At 43.5% G+C, this 21827-nt stretch overlaps 1 protein-coding gene across 1 annotated transcript in view; it reads right to left on the reverse strand.

Annotated features, from left to right (window-relative positions):
- Window positions 1-21827, reverse strand: part of RALB (RAS like proto-oncogene B) — a 44538-nt gene that overhangs the window by 5358 nt on the left and 17353 nt on the right. The window lies entirely within an intron of this gene.

Consider the following 21827-nt stretch of genomic DNA (forward strand, 5'->3'; position numbering starts at 1 on the left):
TTGAGCAGGGACTGTCCTTTGTATATATATGGCCGTCCTTGCTCGCAGTAAAATACAGGTCAATGGCTCAGGCTAAAGAGCTAGGCCTCTACAAGCAAATGGCTCATAATAAGAGCTGGGCTTCTCTTAAAAATCCAAAGTCATCTCTGATACAAAATACATTTTTCTGCAGCACAAGCTGAACTGAGTTCTCAGGGAGCTGGCACGGGAGGGGGTCCTTTGCTCTTATAAACATGCCTGGGACTGGCATCAGTGAAGAGTCATGAAAGATGTTTTGGGCTAATGAAAGTAGATAAGGGGGTAAATGTACATAGTTAGAGAGTACTCAGAGGGAGGGGGAGCTGAGAATAGCTGAGAAGAGCAGAATGACTGATGAAGTCATCTCGCCACCTGTGCTTTGCACCCCTTTTGTGTATAGTTGGAACCTGGGACCTAATGAAGTCACCCTTATCGGTTCCTTATCAACTGATAAGGAATAGCAAGTTCTGCTGACAAAGCTGGATCCCACTGGAATCCATTGGGTTGAGACAGTATAAAGGAAGCACCCCGAGAAGTGTAAGACGCAGAAGGAGAGACAGAGTACCACCGAAGGCTGATGTGTCGTGTGATTCTGTTCCACTGTATGATTGACTGAATTGCTGGTATCCTCATTATTGGGTAATGTATCAATGCTAATTAATACTAATACACTATACAGTGGTGGAAATAAGTATTTGATCCCTTGCTGATTTTGTAAGTTTGCCCACTGACAAAGACATGAGCAGCCCATAATTGAAGGGTAGGTTATTGGTAACAGTGAGAGATAGCACATCACAAATTAAATCCGGAAAATCACATTGTGGAAAGTATATGAATTTATTTGCATTCTGCAGAGGGAAATAAGTATTTGATCCCCCACCAACCAGTAAGAGATCTGGCCCCTACAGACCAGGTAGATGCTCCAAATCAACTCGTTACCTGCATGACAGACAGCTGTCGGCAATGGTCACCTGTATGAAAGACACCTGTCCACAGACTCAGTGAATCAGTCAGACTCTAACCTCTACAAAATGGCCAAGAGCAAGGAGCTGTCTAAGGATGTCAGGGACAAGATCATACACCTGCACAAGGCTGGAATGGGCTACAAAACCATCAGTAAGACGCTGGGCGAGAAGGAGACAACTGTTGGTGCCATAGTAAGAAAATGGAAGAAGTACAAAATGACTGTCAATCGACAAAGATCTGGGGCTCCACGCAAAATCTCACCTCGTGGGGTATCCTTGATCATGAGGAAGGTTAGAAATCAGCCTACAACTACAAGGGGGGAACTTGTCAATGATCTCAAGGCAGCTGGGACCACTGTCACCACGAAAACCATTGGTAACACATTACGACATAACGGATTGCAATCCTGCAGTGCCCGCAAGGTCCCCCTGCTCCGGAAGGCACATGTGACGGCCCGTCTGAAGTTTGCCAGTGAACACCTGGATGATGCCGAGAGTGATTGGGAGAAGGTGCTGTGGTCAGATGAGACAAAAATTGAGCTCTTTGGCATGAACTCAACTCGCCGTGTTTGGAGGAAGAGAAATGCTGCCTATGACCCAAAGAACACCGTCCCCACTGTCAAGCATGGAGGTGGAAATGTTATGTTTTGGGGGTGTTTCTCTGCTAAGGGCACAGGACTACTTCACCGCATCAATGGGAGAATGGATGGGGCCATGTACCGTACAATTCTGAGTGACAACCTCCTTCCCTCCGCCAGGGCCTTAAAAATGGGTCGTGGCTGGGTCTTCCAGCACGACAATGACCCAAAACATACAGCCAAGGCAACAAAGGAGTGGCTCAGGAAGAAGCACATTAGGGTCATGGAGTGGCCTAGCCAGTCACCAGACCTTAATCCCATTGAAAACTTATGGAGGGAGCTGAAGCTGCGAGTTGCCAAGCGACAGCCCAGAACTCTTAATGATTTAGAGATGATCTGCAAAGAGGAGTGGACCAAAATTCCTCCTGACATGTGTGCAAACCTCATCATCAACTACAGAAGACGTCTGACCGCTGTGCTTGCCAACAAGGGTTTTGCCACCAAGTATTAGGTCTTGTTTGCCAGAGGGATTAAATACTTATTTCCCTCTGCAGAATGCAAATAAATTCATATACTTTCCACAATGTGATTTTCCGGATTTAATTTGTGATGTGCTATCTCTCACTGTTACCAATAACCTACCCTTCAATTATGGGCTGCTCATGTCTTTGTCAGTGGGCAAACTTACAAAATCAGCAAGGGATCAAATACTTATTTCCACCACTGTATCTCTTTAACTAATTGAAACTGGGTTCCTCTTTAATTACAGACTTAGCTACGGCTGAGCCTGTACTGAACTGCCATGAGCAGATTCAAGGTTGGGAAAGCTAGATATTTGGAGGGCATATGTAACTTTGCCCAGAGAGATGAGACGGGCCACTGCTTCCGCTGCTTGATTAGCAAAGGCAGATTCTGAGAAAATAAACACCTTCTATGTTAAATTGTACAGCGCTGCGTAACCCTAGTAGCGCTTTAGAAATGTCAAGTAGTAGTAGTAGTAGTAGATATGACAGAGGTCTACAAAATCCTGAATGGAGTGGAATGGGTACACTTTCAAAAGGTATAAAGACTAGGGGACGCTCCATGAAGTTACATAGTAAAATATTTCCTCCTGTTTACTCACTGCCAGTGCATGTGGTAGTAAAGAACTAGTTGTAGTATTTATATATTGCCTGAAAGCCCGAAGCTATTGAAGCAGTGTACATTCAGGTACATTAGCTATTTTTCTGTCCCTGGAGGGCTCACCAAGGGACCCTTTTACTAAGGGGCTCACACATCATAAACCGAGCAGACTAGAGTTGGGACCTAAGGCAGTGGACTAGATTAGAACTTGGTCGAGCGATACAGCAGAAAGCAGTTAACGTGGCTGAGTTAAGAAGGTTTGGACACATTTGTGCTCCTTGTGATCTTGGGCAAGTCACTTAACCCTCCATTGCCTCAGGTACAAACTTAGATTGTGAGACCTCCTGGGGCAGAGAAATATCCAGAGCAACTGAATGTAACTCACCTTGAGCTACTACTGAAAAAGGTGTGAGCAAAATCTAAATATTTGAGAATCTACATGGAATTTTGCTACTATTTGAGATTCTAGGTGGAATGTTGCTACTATCTGAGATTCTACATGGAATGTTGCTATTCCACTAGCAACATTCCATGTAGAAGCCTGCCCTTGCAAATCAGCAACACGGCCGCGCAGGCTTCTGTTTCTGTGAGTCTGACGTCCTGCCGAAACAGAAGCCTGCATTGCTGATTTGCAAGGGCAGGCTTCTACATGGAATGTTGCTAGTGGAGGAGTAGCCTAGAGGTTAGTGCAGTGGAACATGGAATGTTGCTACTATATGAGATTCTACATGGAATATTGCTAGTGGAGGAGTGGCCTAGTGGTTAGAGCACCGGTCTTGCAATCCCAAGGTGGGTGGTTCAAATCCCACTGCTGCTTTTTGTGATCTTGGGGAAGTCACTTAACCCTCCATTGCCTCAGGTACAAACTTAGATTGTGAGCCCTCCTGGGACACAGAAATATCCAGAGTACCTGAATGTAACTCACCTTGAGCTACTACTGAAAAAAAGTGTGAGCAAAATCTAAATAAATAAAATATTGAAGTAGAACTGGAAAAAGCCCACAGCTTAGCCCTGGTGTTAAGTGGCAAGGAATCTTTTTGGGAGTCTATCAGGTACTGGTAACCTGAACTGGCCACCCCTGGAAACAAGATACTGAGCTAGATGGAAATTGGTTTTGCCCAAGCGGGCAACTCTATGATCTTATATTATGTTTACAAGCTTGCATAATGCAGACGGGATGACGACTATTCACTTTGTACAAACTATACCTTTAGCTGAAGCCTCCTCCTGCCACGGAACTTCCTCTCTGCTTCAGTCTACTCAGAATTCAGCCGTGGAACAACTTTTACGCCAGCGTCATTCTAATCATATTACTTCTCTTCTCTTTATTGGCTCTCCAAATGCTTTCACATTCAGATCAAACTTCTCGCCAACAAGGACATTCATTCTGCAACTGCAAATTACCTCGCCTATTTCCCCCTACATCCCTCTTTGTGAATTCTGTTCCCTGGGCAAGCTGCTCTTACTTGTCCCCTTTCCCTCCATTACCAGCTCCAGACTCTGTGCTTTCTACCCTACAGTAACACGTGCCCGAGTACAATCTTCCCAAGTGGGTGCATCTTGCTCCATCCCTGGCTATGTTCAAATCCTGTAATTCAAAACTCCCTGACTCTTCTGATGGACTTTAATTTAAAGCACAGCTATGTTAACTGCTTTTACTACTTGCATCAACAGTGCAATATTTTTTGGCATTCTAAGGAACGTGATTCAAATAAAGTATCTCTAGATCAACCATTATTGTAAAGCTGCTCAGAGCTTAAGAGGGAAGGAGGACGTATAAATCTTCCGCCATAAGGAATGTGATTTTGAGCAAATTGTTTACCATGCTTTTCCCGACAGAGTCTTTTGAAGTCCAATCAGCATATCATCTTCTGACTGGACAGTGCCCATGAAGCTCGATGCTTTGTCACTGCACATTGTTCAACCATGGCTGCTCTAGAAAACGCATCCCAAACTTTCTAATGTATTAGCGCTGCATGTAGATGATTTTAACTGGTAAACAGCACAGAAATTAGCAGTAAGCCCATCTTGCCAAGCTGCTACTACTTAATGGTTTACATAGGGTTATAAGGCACATACAGTGCTGTACAGATATGTAAGAGAGACATGATCTTACAGACCAGACAGTTTTGTAATAATTACTACTAAATGTATGACAAAGAACGGGTTAAACCTCATGGGCACTGCCCAGAAGATATCATGCTGAGTGACTTCAAAAGATAAAGACTCTGTAGGGAAAAGCACGGGAAACAATTTGCTCAAAATCACATGGGCTTCCTTAAGGCAGAATCCCTGATTTATATGACCTCCTTCCCTGTTGAGCTTTAAGCAGCTTTACATGTTCCATAAAATGCCAAAAAAATATATTTTTACACATACATACATATGGTATTCAGGCGTGGGCTGGGCGAGGGAATTTTGCTGTTAATCCAGTAGTCACTCATGTGCAAAACTTTCTGCACAGATCTGTATTTTGTATTTATGTTTCCATGTTTCAAAATCCTCTACTGTAGAAGTTAACCCAAGGGTGACAACACAGCAAGTGTCTCACAATGTGTTTTAAATTCAGTCTTCAAACCCTCCATGATGGAACACAGACCTTCACTGATCACTGTAAAATACTACCCTGGTAACCGCTGTTCATTCTGTTAATAACTAACGCTAATCTGCTTACATTCCTCTGCAGTCTAAGCTGCCTGTCTCTGGACTTGCTCTCTCTCACCTACAAGCCACGTATATACGTCTAGGTCACCACATTTTCTGTCCTCACATATGTCACTTTTCTCATCAAACCAACCCATCGGATATAAAAGTAACATCCCAACACCACAGATCTTTCCTCATGGGATATGCCGTTTTTGAACTTTTCCTCCCTCCAATCTAGTTTCAATACTATATGTGAAGGATACAGACATATCAGGGAAATACCAGCATAGCATGGAACTAAAAGATTTTTAAAAATTCCAGAGACCTGTTCGGCTTTAGGAAGTGAAAGAAAACCAGTGCCAAAGTCAAAGAGAAGATGTTGGTTTTTTTTTTTTAGCCAGCATAGTTAAAGGGTAGAAGGTAGATCAAGGGTGGACAACCTTATATGTTGAGGGTCATAGTACTGTCCCGAGTGAGCCACACACAGAAAAGTTAACAAGCACATCATATAATTCACGACCAACAAAACTCAATGTGATGACAACATAAATTATTGCCAGAATGGTATACTTCTGTCTTTCTAAACGGTTGCCAACACTGTCAAACAAGTCTTGTCCCATTGTTACATCCTCCAACAACAAGCTTTGGTTAATAACGTTTCTGTGGGTTGTTTTCTCGGTATAATTTCCGTGGTCTCATAGGCCGCATGTCACTCACTGATTGCAAGTTGCCCACCCCTGGGTACAGGGTAGTGAATTTAATAACACAGCTTTTTGTGGTGCAACCAAAGCGGTTTACATGCATCATGCAGCTCCTTTCTCTGACTCTAGGGGGCTCATAATCTACGTTTTTGTACCTGGGGCAATGAAGGGTTATGGGGCGGGGAGGGGGGTCTTTTACCAACGTGGTAGCATTTTTAGAGTGCGCTGATTAGTATGTGCTAAATGCTAGAGATACTCATATATTCCTACGGGTGTTTCTAGCATTTAGCCTGTGCTAATCAATGCGTGGTGAAAATACTACCATGACTTAGTGACTTGCCCAGGATCACAATGGACTGTGGTGGGAATGAACCCCCCCCCCCCCCCTCAAGTTCTCAGCCCACTGCACTAACCATTAGGCTACCCCTACCACCTGCCTGGTAGGAAACCAAGCATTTCCAAATATCAGCCTCTCTTCTCCTCCCCCCAACTCAAGTACTGTTAAGTGAAAGACTGGGTTTGGCCTACCAAGTCCAGTTTTTGCTTACTGGGCCATGAATTCTGTCGAGACAGTGGTCCTAGCCCAGCCACTGCACAGGAACCACACTTTAGTGGTCAGACAGGATGTATCAGGTTCTGGAATAGAGTGTGGAGCACCTGATCCAGGATGTTATGATGGCTGGGAACGGTATGAAGGCAGTTAAATGTAAGGAAAACACCAGTATAGGTGTGTAAAAAGGAGACTCTGTCTGTGCTGGGGTTCACAGCACCATTTCTGATCGACCTGGAAGCAAAAAGGAAGAAAAAAAAAAAAAGTTACAGCCAGGCCAAACACACAACCCACTGATCCAGGAAGCTATGATCACATTTTTCAAAAATAGTTAAGGAGAGCTGAACTTGGAAACAATGATAAAGAAAAGCGTAATCTCCAGGAAAGAGGGGTCAAAGTTTCTCAGCATAGGAAAAAACAGCTTGAGTGAAGAGAGCGCTATGTGTGCATTCACTCAAACAAAAACACAAAATGAAATATGCTTGTTTCATTTCAAAATGAATTAAAAAAAAAAAAAAAAAACCACAATGAAAAATGGTGGGGGAATTTTAGTATGTTACATGCAAATAGTATATCCCTAGCGGAGCGTTCTATATGTGACAAATGAAAGAGAAAGTGAGGGGATTAAAGGGATTGAAGAGGAAGAAAAGGATCAAGAAAACAAGAAGCCCGGGAGTACGTGAATGAGGTATAGGGACACAAAGTGAGAGAATGAAGATAAAGCAGAGAAAAGGAGCAATAGGCAAATGGCACGAGAGGTGGGGCTGGAAGAAGAGAACACATTTCTTTTTTAATTTATAAATTTTTATTAAACAATCAATTTAACAGCACGCTGGAGCCAGTGGCTCCCGTAACATTCCAAACTACAATTAGTCAAACAATTTCCATAAATCATTTTTCTCCCCATACCTCTTCCACCCTGCTCAACCCCCCCCCCCCCCCTCCACCACTTCCTCCTTTATGCTTTGGTTTATCCAGCCCTTGTCTCTGAGGTTCCAGCCAGGATTACCTCCAGACGTATCCATTCTTCTGAGTTACAAGAGACAAGAGATGGACGAAGGATGGGTACGGGGGAGAATTTGGCTGGAAGAGAAAGCGTGCGTTTGTAACAAATGCTTACAACCTTAGGGAGGGAAATCAAAGATGGTTTAAGCCATGGCTGAGGTAAGTTGGGCCGGCATCACAAATTAATCTCGTCGGTAACCAGAAAAGAAAAGCAAGGAAGAAGAAAAAAAAAAATTCCAGCACTAAGATACGATGCCAAAGCGGATGCAAAAGGGAGAGAAGGGTGAAAGAAAAACTGGTCAGAGATCAGTGCAAACTATATTTGTGATTACTTAATAAGTATTAGTGTTGCACAGTGCTTTTGACCCATTTGAGGAATTTAGCGGTATATTAGGTAAGGGCAGGAAAAAAAAAATATAAAGAAAAAGGAATATAGACAAAAAGTGAAGACGAAAAACCATGAATCCCTACACTGAAAAAGAACTAAAGGTTATTTAATAGCCACACTTTTCAGAATGTTGACTTCCTTTCTATGTCCTAATTATTCTGAGACAAGATGTACAGTGGTGGAAATAAGTATTTGATCCCTTGCTGATTTTGTAAGTTTGCCCACTGACAAAGACATGAGCAGCCCATAATTGGTAGGTTATTGGTAACAGTGAGAGATAGCACATCACAAATTAAATCCGGAAAATCACATTGTGGAAAGTATATGAATTTATTTGCATTCTGCAGAGGGAAATAAGTATTTGATCCCCCACCAACCAGTAAGAGATCTGGCCCCTACAGACCAGGTAGATGCTCCAAATCAACTCGTTACCTGCATGACAGACAGCTGTCGGCAATGGTCACCTGTATTAAAGACACCTGTCCACAGACTCAGTGAATCAGTCAGACTCTAACCTCTACAAAATGGCCAAGAGCAAGGAGCTGTCTAAGGATGTCAGGGACAAGATCATACAACTGCACAAGGCTGGAATGGGCTACAAAACCATCAGTAAGACGCTGGGCGAGAAGGAGACAACTGTTGGTGCCATAGTAAGAAAATGGAAGAAGTACAAAATGACTGTCAATCGACAAAGATCTGGGGCTCCACGCAAAATCTCACCTCGTGGGGTATCCTTGATCATGAGGAAGGTTAGAAATCAGCCTACAACTACAAGGGGGGAACTTGTCAATGATCTCAAGGCAGCTGGGACCACTGTCACCACGAAAACCATTGGTAACACATTACGACATAACGGATTGCAATCCTGCAGTGCCCGCAAGGTCCCCCTGCTCCGGAAGGCACATGTGACGGCCCGTCTGAAGTTTGCCAGTGAACACCTGGATGATGCCGAGAGTGATTGGGAGAAGGTGCTGTGGTCAGATGAGACAAAAATTGAGCTCTTTGGCATGAACTCAACTCGCCGTGTTTGGAGGAAGAGAAATGCTGCCTATGACCCAAAGAACACCGTCCCCACTGTCAAGCATGGAGGTGGAAATGTTATGTTTTGGGGGTGTTTCTCTGCTAAGGGCACAGGACTACTTCACCGCATCAATGGGAGAATGGATGGGGCCATGTACCGTACAATTCTGAGTGACAACCTCCTTCCCTCCGCCAGGGCCTTAAAAATGGGTCGTGGCTGGGTCTTCCAGCACGACAATGACCCAAAACATACAGCCAAGGCAACAAAGGAGTGGCTCAGGAAGAAGCACATTAGGGTCATGGAGTGGCCTAGCCAGTCACCAGACCTTAATCCCATTGAAAACTTATGGAGGGAGCTGAAGCTGCGAGTTGCCAAGCGACAGCCCAGAACTCTTAATGATTTAGAGATGATCTGCAAAGAGGAGTGGACCAAAATTCCTCCTGACATGTGTGCAAACCTCATCATCAACTACAGAAGACGTCTGACCGCTGTGCTTGCCAACAAGGGTTTTGCCACCAAGTATTAGGTCTTGTTTGCCAGAGGGATTAAATACTTATTTCCCTCTGCAGAATGCAAATAAATTCATATATACTTTCCACAATGTGATTTTCCGGATTTAATTTGTGATGTGCTATCTCTCACTGTTACCAATAACCTACCCTTCAATTATGGGCTGCTCATGTCTTTGTCAGTGGGCAAACTTACAAAATCAGCAAGGGATCAAATACTTATTTCCACCACTGTATTTCTAGATTCCTTAAGGGCCCCATACAGGAGGAGGCCGCTTTACAAATTTTCACTACGCCCACATACCACTGCTGTTTCTTTCTTAATTTATAGCCTGGGTGCCCTTGTTTTCTCATTCTGGATAACGTGATCCAGTCACATTACTTATATTATATCTGTACTTGATAAATGAACACCTGCGCCTAACTTAAGCCAGGGTTTGCTGCTGTAAAGTCCAGGTTTATACAGATATTACTAGTGACACCTTCTCCCCGACTCTGCCTCATACAAATATCTACAATCAAAACTTGGTACGAATATAGAACTTTATACCAAAAAATCCACTGCACTAGCTGAGGTCTCAATCTGAAGATAAGCAATGGCAATCTTACAATTAAGAAAACTTTGTAAGGTACAGTGACTCATAAGTAACCTCCTTTAACTCACAAATCATACTTTATATCTTCTAGGATCTACAAATGTAACATAATCTCTAATAAATGCTGAAGGTGCCAAGATGAGGGCACTTATATACATATACTGTGAGCCTGTCCATAAATTCAATTTTGCCAAAAAGTACTACAATTTATAACCTCTGTGCCTGAATGTCCAATACCCCAATCTGCAAAACTAGCAATTAGAACCCGACCAAAACCAGGATTTTCATTTTCAGCCAAATTGGCCACAAGGGATCGGCAGAAACTGAAGTCGAAAATGAAACTAACCTTGCCCCAGCCCCCAACAAGAAAGAACCCCCATCCCGGACCCACTTATAGGCAGCAACCACTCTCCCAGGAATACCATGTCATTGGTGGAAGAAACGAGCCCCACTCACTCCTGCTCAGACCGGCTCCAATCTCAAAATGGCTGCCACGACTTCCAGCAGCAGTCTCACAAGACTACCGCTGGAGGTCTCGGAAGCCATTTTGACACAGGAGACAGCGTGAGCAGGAGCTGCTGAAGCAGCAATAGAAATTTCTTTAGCTATCTTGATGAGCTTTGGATATGAAATATTCTCATATAGAGGCTCATTCTTGGACAGCAGCAGAGAAAAGTCAAATGGAATTTCTGTAGACTCCCTCTCCTCGTTGCCTGGAAAGGACAGTTGAATGTCAAATGGATTTAAGAGGCCCTGCATACTGGATAGAAGCAAGTCAGGAGAAGAAGTGAAAGCTCTCGAACATGATTTGAGGCCAAGTAGATAAGACAATACAAGCTCCGGACCGGGCAACGAGGCGTCGCATTATCCAACTGTGATAATATTAGCCTACTTGTCCTCGGAGAATTCCCTAATCCCCTTATTTGTCCTGTTGTCTGTCTTGATTAGATTGTAAGCTCCGTTGAGCAGGTACTGTCATATGTGTGTTTAGTGTACAGCACTGTAGAAATAAGTAGTAATAGTGAATGAAGATCTCTGTGCAGGAATAAGTCCAGAGGAGTGAGACAGCACACAGTAACATAGTAGATGACGGCAGAGAAAGACCTGTACGTGCCATCCAGTCTGCCCAACAAGATAAACTCATATGTGCTACTTTATATGTATACCTGACCTTGATTTGTATCTGCCATTTTAGGACACAGACCATAGAAGTCTGCCCAGCACTAGCCCAACCTCCAAACCACTAGCCCCGCCTCCCACCACAGGCTCTGCCACCCAATCTCCACTAAGCTTCTGAGGATCCATTCCTTCTGAACAGGATTCCTTTATGTTTATCCCATGCATGTTTGAATTCTGTTACTGTTTTCATCTCCACCACCTCCCGCGGGAGGGAATTCCAAGTATCCACCACTCTCTCCATGAAAAAAAAATTGTAGTGGATACTTGGAATGCCCTCCCGCAGGAGGTGGTGGAGATGAAAACAGTGAACCTATATCAAAAAGCTTCTAGAACTCTAAAGCTGGACTAGCATTTCCTGTGTCAGGTTCTGTTGGTAACTTAGTAAATGATGGCAAATAGAAGCTGGTACGGTTCATCTAATCTGCCCGACAGGGTGGTTGTGCCTGCCTCCCTATGGAGGTCCCACCCCTCTGTGCCTTAGAGTTTAGGCTTTACTATTTATCATTTCTATAGCGCTACAAGGCATACGCTGCGCTGTACACCATACACAAAAAAAGACATTCCCCGCTCAAAGAGCTTACAATCTAGATAAGACAGATAAACAGACAGAACAATTAAGGGTAAGGGAATAATAGGTGAGGTTGAAGGACAGGGCAAGTGAGTAGTGGTTAGGAGTCGAAAGCAGTGGTAAAGAGGTGGGCTTTAAGTTTGGACTTGAAAACGGCCAAAGACAGGGCTAGACGCACAGGCTCAGGAAGTCTACTCCAGGCGTGGGGTGCAGCAAGACAAAAGGAACGGAGTCTAGAGTTAGCCATAAAGGAGAAGGGGACGGATAAGAGAGATTTATCTACAGAACGGAGTACTCGAGGGGGGGGGGCGTAGGGAGAAACGAGAGTGGAGAGGTACTGGGGAGCAGCAGAGTGAATACACTTATAGGTCAATAAGAGAAGTTTGAACTGAATACGGAAACGGATAGGGAGCCAGTGAAGTGATTTAAGGAGGGGGCTAATGTGAGCATAGCAACTTTGGCGGAAAATGAGTCGCACAGCACAGTTTTGGAATGATTGAAGAGGAGAGAGACCGGTGAGAAGCAGGTTACAATAATCAAGACGAGAGGTGATAAGAGTGTGGATAAGGGTTCTAGAGTGCTCAGAGATGAAGGGACGTCGCTCTGTGTAGGTTACACCCCTGGATGCCTTGTTGTGTAAAGGTCATTTAAGTTTTGCTGCGATTCCTTCTATATAGGGATCCTTTCTTTATCCCATGTTTTTGAATTCTGTCACTGTTTTTGTCCCGTCCCGTCCCCCCCCCCAAAAAACAAACAAACAAACGAAACAACCCTTACAGCCGTGCAAAAGTAAAACAGGAAGGAATGTAGGGATGGATCAATGAGTACCAAAAACAGGAGAAGGTATTTAAAACAAAAACAGAACCCCCCCCCTCCCCGTTTTTATATATCATTCTTATTCTTACCAGCTCCATCGGGAGGGTATTCCAGGCATCCTCTACCCTCTCCATACATGCACTTCCTAACGTTACTCCTGCAACTACAACCCTGAAACTTCAACTCACGTCCTCTAGTTGAAATTTTTAAAATAATGCTGGACACAAGCTCCAGCGACATGCACCCGGATTGGCTCTGCAGAAAAATGGGAGGCTGAAGCAGTCCTGTGCGACAGCGGCAGGTGAGTCACTCAAAAGCTTTCAGAAACTCTAAACTGGAATAGCGCTCCCCACACCAGGCTTCGTTGGTAACATCACCCACGTTGTGACAAAATGCTATCCTGTTTGTCCTTGGATAATCAGATATAGCATGGAAGGCAACAACTGCATGACAAGGAACAATACAATTTATTGTTTTTCTAGATTTTAAATGGACACCTGAATGCATAATGCATCTAACTCACAGCATACCACCTTCCCATACAGCCTGCCTACCAAAACAGGATGAAACTTTCTCCAGTGCATGCATGCTGCATATTCAAAGGCAACAGAAACAAAATATTTTGCTTTTGTAGTGGGCCTATGCTAGAGACACCGCAGACCATCACTAATAAGGAAAGCAGCGCTCCCTGAACAGCATCTAGATGGGCAATTGGAAAAGTATGAATGTCCCAGCTTGGATGTCCATATTTTTTTTTATTTTAATAAAGAGCCTTTCATAAAACACATATAAAAACATGCAAGAATACAATTTCAAATGCTGGCAAGTGCAGCAGAACAGCCACTCAGTAAGAGACATTGAAAGTGGTACCACTTGGGGTATGACACGTTATTTCCAACTTTGCAACCTACGTGTGTAATGTCAGCACTTGCATGCATGAACGCCAAACTTTACAAAACTGATGGTTTAGGCACAGTCTAAAGAGTCAGGCACACGCCATAGTAAATATTGGAGGGGAGTCTAAACTCCAGAGAGGTAAGTGCAATTCCACAGATCCAAGAATGCAGTTACCTGACAACGCCTGCCTCACTGAAAGCATGAATACAGATATCCATACTTTTTAATAAAATTATGTATGTATTGCCACTGTAAAACTGGAACGTCACACATGCCCCTTAGAAACATTGGTATGTAGCACTTTTTACATGTATTAAGAGCTTTCCAAAAACCACTATTTACCCAGTTAGGGTATTCACACGTGTAAAAGCTGCAAGCCTTCTAAACATTGAGTATTAAACTCTAAACATTAACAGTTAAGAAGACACAGCAAGGCCTAGTTAAATCTTCATTTATAGTCAATTTATAAAGGAGACCTACAGGGACACTGTAGAGAAGTCCCACCGCCAGTCTGGCCTGCTCCTGTGCTGCCTTGAAGGAGGGAGGTCTCCTTAAAGGAGAGCATCACTCTGGTGAAATAGAAGTAATCCTGTAGCCAGGACCTGTTCAACAGGGGATACATTTTTTATTTATTTTTGTTACATTTGTACCCCGCGCTTTCCCACTCATGGCAGGCTCAATGCGGCTTACATGGGGCAATGGAGGGTTAAGTGACTTGCCCAGAGTCCTACTAGCAACATTCCATGTAGAAGTCGGCCCTTGCAGATCACCAATGTGGCCGCGCAGGCTTCTGCGAGTCTGACGTCCTGCACATACGTGCAGGACATCAGACGCACAGAAACAGAAGCCTGCGCAGCCTTCTACATGGAATGTTGCTAGTGGAATAGCAACATTCCATGTAGAATCTCCAATAGTAGCTATTTTATTTTTGTTACATTTGTACCCTGCGCTTTCCCACTCATGGCAGGCTCAATGCGGCTTACATGGGGCAATGGAGGGTTAAGTGACTTGCCCAGAGTCACAAGGAGCTGCCGGTGCCTGAAGTGGGAATCGAACTCAGTTCCTCAGGACCAAAGAGTTGCTACTATTTGAGATTCTACATGGAATGTTGCTATTCCACTAGCAACATTCCATGTAAAAGTCGGCCCTTGCAGCTCACCAATGTGGCTGCGCAGGCTTCTGCGAGTCTGACGTCCTGCACATACGTCCTGCGCAGCCTTCTACATGGAATGTTGCTAGTGGAATAGCAACATTCCATGTAGAATCTCCAATAGTAGCTATTTTATTTTTGTTACATTTGTACCCTGCGCTTTCCCACTCATGGCAGGCTCAATGCGGCTTACATGGAGCAATGGAGGGTTAAGTGACTTGCCCAGAGTCACAAGGAGCTGCCTGTGTCTGAAGTGGGAATCGAACTCAGTTCCTCAGTTCCCCAGGACCAAAGTCCACTACCCTAACCACTAGGCCACTACTCCAAGAAGAATAGCCTCACACACCAAGAATGAGTGACCAGGAGTGTCTGCCCATGAGAGAGGGGTTAGGACAGCTATTGTAGTTGGTAATTTGATCATCAGACATGTAGATAGTTGGGTGGCTGGTGGATGCGAGGATCACTTGGTCACTTGCCTGCTAGTGAGAAGATGATAGACCAAATGTGGAAGGGAGGTTCTGGAAGCCAAATTTAGACTCTTAGGTAGAAAGCTAAAATCCAGATCCTCCAGGGTAGCATTTCCAGAAATGCTCCTGTTTTCATGTGCAGGACCCAAGAGGCAGGCAGAGCTCCAAGCATTCTGGGGGGAAAAGAAGCCTGTTCCGAAAGGATAGATTCCACCTTAACCGGGATGGAACCAGGCTGCTGGCACTAATATTTAAAAAGGAGATAGAGCTTTAATGTTTAAATATTTTTAATGCAATCATCAACCACCAGGTGAAGTGAAAGAAGCTATTAGAGCCAAAAGGACATCTTTCAAAGACTGGAAAAAGGACCCGAATGAAGTATATAAGAAGCAAGATAAGCAATGCCAAGTTAGTTGCAAAAGCACTGATAAAGAAGACTAAAAGAAAATATGAAGAGAAAACTTGCCACAGAGGCAAAAACTCATAGTAACAACTATTTCAGGTACATCAGAAGCAGAAAGCCTGTGAGGGAATCCATGAGACTATTAGATCATGAAGGAACAAAGGGGCACTCAGGCCATAGCAGTTGCTTCGGTCTTTACGGAAGATGTAAGGAGGATCTACGTGAACCAGAAATGGTTTTCAAGGGTGACAATGTGGAGGAACTGAGAGAAATCTCAATAAACCTGGAAGACGTACTGAGCCAAATCGACAAATTAAAAACTAGTAAATCACCTGGACCATTGGATGGCATGCACCCTAGAGTACTGAAAGAACTCAAACATGAAATTTCTGATCTACTGTTTGATCTGTAACCAGTCATTAAAATCATCCTTAGTACCTGAAGATTGGAGGGTGGTCAATGTAACGCCGATTTTTTAAAAAGGGTTCCTGGCTGATGCAGGAAATTACAGACCGGTAAGCCTGACTTCTGTTCCAGACAAAGCAGTGGAATGTTCTGTTGTAGATTAGAATTGGTTATTGACAGAAAACAGAGGGTAGTGTTAAAAGGCCATTTTTCTCAATGGAAGAGAGTGAATAGTGGAGCGTCGCAAAGATCTGTACTGAGACGGGTACTATTTAAAATATTTATACATTATCTGGAAATTGGAACGACAAGCGAGGTGATTAAATATGCAAATGAGACAAAACTATTCAAAGTTGTTAAAACACATGTGGACTGTAAAAAATTGCAGGAAGACCTTAGGAAATTGAAAGACTGGGCATGCAAATAGAAGATGAAATTCAATGTAGACAAATGCAGAGTGATGCACACTGCAAAGAATAATCCAAATCATAGTTACCTGAATCTAGGGTCTAACTTGGGAGTCAGCACCCAAGAAAAAAATCTAAGTGTTATTGTAGATAGTACACTGAAATCTTCTGCCCAGTTGTAGTAGCTGTGGACAAAAAAGCAAACAGGATGCTAGGACTTTAGAAATTATTAAGAAAGGGATGGTAAAGGAGATCAAGAATACTATAATGCCTCTATAGCTCCACAGTGCGACATCACCTTGAGCATTGCAATCAATTCTGGTCGCTCTCTCTCAAAAATAGATATAGCGGAATTAGAAAAGATTCAAAGAAGAGCGATCAAAATGATAAAGGGAATTGAACTGTTCCAATATGAGGAAAGGCTAAAGAGGTTAGAAACATAGAAACACGACGGCAGATAAAGGCCAAATGGCCCATCCAGTCTGCCCATCCTCTGTAACCTCTACTCTTCCTTTTCCTAAGCGATCCCACGTGCTTATCCCATGCCTTCTTACATTCTGACATAATCCTTGACTCCACAACCTCCACCAGGAGACCATTCCATGCTTCCACCATCCTTTCCATGAAATAATACTTTCTTAGATTACTCCTAAGCCTATTCCCTCTTACCTTCATCGCATGCCCCCTAGTTCCAGAGTTTTCCTTTAGTTGAAAAAGGCTCACTTCCTGTACATTAATGCCCTTGAGATATTTAAACGACTCATATCTCCTCTCTCCCAGCATATACATGTTGAGGTTCATAAGCCTGTCCCTATATTTTTTGTGTTCAAGACCGCTTACTAATTTTGTAGCCACCCTCTGGACCGACTCCATCCTGTCGATATCTTTCCGTAGGTGCAGTCTCCAGAACTGCACACAGTACTCTAAATGGGGCCAAACCAGAGACTTATACAAGGGCATTATCATCTCCTTTTTCCTGCTGGTCATCACTCTCTTTATGCACCCTAGCACCCTTCTGGATTTGACCATCACTTTTTCTACCTGTTTGGAAACTTTAAGGTCATCAGACACAATCACACCCAAGTCCCGCTCTTCCTTTGTACACAGAAACACTTCACCCCCTATATTGTACCATTCCCTCGGATTCTTGTGACCCTGCATTTTTTAGCATTAAATCTTAGTTGCCAAATATCGGTCCATTCCTCAAGCTTCGCTAGGTTCTTCCTCATGTCATTCACACCCTCCAGGGTGTCCACATCCACAAAAGTTTGGAGACCTACAGGGTTTGCAGAGTTTGGTATCATCCACAAAAGAGACAAACCTTACCAGACAGCCCTTCCACAATATTGTTCACAAAGACATTAAAAAGAGCTGGCCCAAGGACCAATCCCTGCGGTACTCTACTGACAACATCCTTTTCTTCAGAGCAAGCTCCATTTACCACTACTACCCTCTGTCGCCTTCCATTCGACCAATTTTTAAACCAGTTGCTCTAGGTCCCATACTGAGGGCACTCAATTTATTTATCAGTCGCCTGTGCGGAACTGTGTCAAAGGCTTTGCTGAAATCTAAGTATACCACATCTAGCACCCCTTCCACGTCCAACTGTTTGGTCACCCAGTCGAAGAAGTCAGTCAGATTCGTCTGATACAACCTGCCACTAGTGAAGCCATACTGCCTCGGGTCCTGCATGCCATTCAGTTCGAGAAATCTCACAATTCTGTGCTTTAGTAGCGTTTCCACTCGCTTACTCACCACCGAGGTCAGACGGACAGGTCTGTAATTCCTGACCTCCTCCTTACTTCCACTCTTGTGCAAAGGAACCATATTCGCCCTTCTCCAGTCCTCCAGTACCACTCCAGTCTCTAAGGAACCATTGAAGAGGTCAGTCAGCAGAGCCACCAGAACTTAGTTCCTTGAGCACCCTTGGGTGTATCCCATCAGGCCCCATCACTCCGTCTACTTTTAGTTTAGCTAGCTCCTCACGAACAGTCCTCCGGGTCTTGGTCTACCATATATCCATCCCCTTTAGCAATTGTTTTCTGCAGTCCTACCCTGGGACTTTCATCCATGAACACAGAGCAGAAATAAGGATAAAGTTGAACTGCTTAATTATCTTCCACATATTTCTCTCCCTCAGCTTTGATCCTCACAATGCTATTATGACACTTCCTCCTGTCACTTACATATCTGAAAAAGGTCTTATCCCCCAATTTTACCATATTAGCTATCTTTTCTTCCATTTGCCTCTTTGCTTTCCTGACAGCTTTTTCAGCTTCTCTACTTATCCAGGTATTCTCACCCGTCTTCATCTTTCTGAGTCATTTTATAACGTGTGAAGGCTTACCTCCTTTCCCTTAACCAGAGTGGCCTTCTTTTCCTCTTACTTTTATGTAATTTTCTAACAGGTTAGTTGCTTTTAATATAGCTCCTTTCAGTCTTGTCCATTGCTGTTCTACTTCCTTCAACTGTTAACATCCTAACTGTTCCTTGAGAAATTCCGCCACCTCAGCAAAGTTAGTTCTTTTGAAATCTAGGACCTTCAATCTCGAACGAGCCCTCTCCCCTCTTTTAATATTGAACCACACCATTCGATGATCACTAGAGGCCAAATGGTCTCCCACCTTGACGTCAGAAACATTCTCTCCATTTGCAAGCACCAGGTCCAGAATAGCTCCATCCCGCATCAGTTCCGTTACCCACTGCTGAAACAATTCTTCCTGTAGGGAATCCAAGAGCTCTGCTTCTAGATGACCCCGCAGCAGGGACACCCCAATCAACATCCAGAATATAGAAGTCACCTATCAGTAACACTTCCCCTTTCCTAGCTATCTTGTGGATGTCTTCAATTAAGTCTCTGTTCATTTCCTCTGTGAGGGTGACCTATATATTACTCCGATATAGATCCATTTTCCTTTCCCTCTTTCCAGTTTAACCCACAGTGCTTCTTCTGCACCCGTGTCCTGCAGTTCCATCACTTTACTATCATTCTTAGCATATAATGCCACTCCTCCACCCTTTTTTCAAATCTGTCCTTCCTGAATAGACTATAGCCACATATAGCAATATCCCAGTCATGGTTCTCCGTGAACCATGTTTCCGTGACTGCCACTAAATCCAAGTCTGCTTCCATCATCGTAGCCTCTAAATCTAGAAGTTGTTTCCCATACTGCGGGCATTGGTATACAAGGCTCTCAAGAAGTTACTCTTTTTTCCTCTTCTATAGGGGCATTTGATGCCCTACCTTCCTTGGAGTTATTTATGGCTTTGTGACCTTTTTTTTACTCATTCCGATCAATTTTTGTTTAAAGTCCTCTTTAGTACTTTAGCCAGAATGTTGCTTAAGACACTCCGTCCCTTCCTTGATAGATGACCATCATCATCGCTCAGTATAAGTACATAAGTAATGCCATACTGGGAAAAGACCAAGGGTCCATCGAGCCCAGCATCCTGTCCACGACAGCAGCCAATCCAAGCCAAGGGTACCTGGCGAGATTCCCAAATGTACAAACATTCTATATATGTTATTCCTGGAATTTTGGAGTTTTCCAAGTCCATTTAGTAGTGGTTTATGGACTTGTCCTTTAGGAAACCGTCCAACCCCTTTTTAAACTCTGCTAAGCTAACCGCCTTCACCACTTTCTCCGGCAACGAATTCCAGAGTTTAATTACACGTTGGGTGAAGAAAAATTTTCTCCGATTTGTTTTAAATTTACTACACTGTAGTTTCATCGCATGCCCCCTAGTCCTAGTATTTTTGGAAAGCGTGAACAGACGCTTCACATCCACCTGTTCCACTCCACTCATTTTATATACCTCTATCATGTCTCCCCTCAGCCGTCTCTTCTCCAAGCTGTATAGCCCTAGCCTCCTTAGTCTTTCTTCATAGGGAAGTCGTCCCATCCCCGCTATCATTTTAGTCGCCCTTCGCTGCACCTTTTCCAATTCTACTATATCTTTCTTGAGATGCGGCGACCAGAATTGAACACAATACTCAAGGTGCGGTCGCACCATGGAGCGATACAACGGCATTATAACATCCTCACACCTGTTTTCCATACCTTTCCTGATAATACCCAACATTCTATTCGCTTTCTTAGCCGCAGCAGCACACTGAGCAGAAGGTTTCAGTGTGTTATCGACGACGACACCCAGATCCCTTTCTTGGTCCGTAACTCCTAACGTGGAACCTTGCATGACGTAGCTATAATTCGGGTTCTTTTTTCCCACATGCATCACCTTGCACTTGCTCACATTAAACATCATCTGCCATTTAGCCGCCCAGTCTCCCAGTCTCGTAAGGTCCTCTTGTAATTTTTCACAATCCTGTCGCGATTTAACGACTTTGAATAACTTTGTGTCATCAGCAAATTTAATTATCTCGCTAGTTACTCCCATCTCTTGGAAAAGTCATCCCATGGTCTAGGAAACCAAAGCACTCTTGTCGGCACCATCCACGCATTTATTTCCAGAATGCGAGCTTCTCTCATTCGGCCTTTAGCTTCAACAGGGAGGATAGACGAGAACACTGTCTGCGCACCTAGGTGCTTCACCCTCTGACCCAAAGCCATGAAGTCTCGTATGATATGTTCACTAGGATACTTAGCAGTATCATTTGTACCAACATGGATGAGTAGCATGGGAGAGTTGTCAGTAGGGTTAGGGCTCTTCAGCTTGGAAAAAAACCCATGTGAGGGGAGAAATATTTGAGGTCTACAAAATCAATTTTTCACTCTTTCAAAAAAAAAAAAAAAACTAGAGGACACTCACTGAAGTTACATGGAAATACTTTTAAAAGCAAATAAGAGAAAATATTTTTTCACTCAAATAGTTAAGCTCTGGAACTTGTTGCCGGAAGATGTGATAAGTGGTTAGCGTGCTTTATCCAAGTTAAAAAAAATGTTTGGACAAATTTCTATAGGAAAGTCCATAGTCTGCTATTGAGACAGACATGCGGAACCTGGGATTAGTAACATGGAGTGTTGCTACAATTTGGGTTTCTGCCAGGTACTTGTGAACTGGATTGGTCACTGTTAGGATACTGGGCTGGATGGGCCACTGGTCTGACCCAGTATGGCTATTCTTGTTCTTACTTCATATAATTCTACAAAAACCAGTTTAGGTAAGCAAGAGACAATTCTAAGGAGGAAAATGCCTCGAGAAGCACCTGCTCACTTGCAAAAGGAGGGCTAGGCCTTCTTCATCATCAGCTAAAAACCTCCTAGTCTGTATGAATTGTTTAGATTCTTATACTCAACTCTTCCTTCTCAAATTTACATTAGTTTTATGTAAATGTACTTAGCTTAACGACGTGTCTTGTCCTTCCGTCTTTCATTGTTGCTATGACCGTGGTCATATTCTTGTTCCTATACATGCAACTGCTGAGCATCAAATTTGAATATGCATTCATGGCAAGTCAAAGACACCAAATAAATA

Source organism: Microcaecilia unicolor, chromosome 7 (assembly GCF_901765095.1).
Source record: "Microcaecilia unicolor chromosome 7, aMicUni1.1, whole genome shotgun sequence".
Taxonomy (NCBI): Eukaryota; Metazoa; Chordata; class Amphibia; order Gymnophiona; family Siphonopidae; genus Microcaecilia; species Microcaecilia unicolor.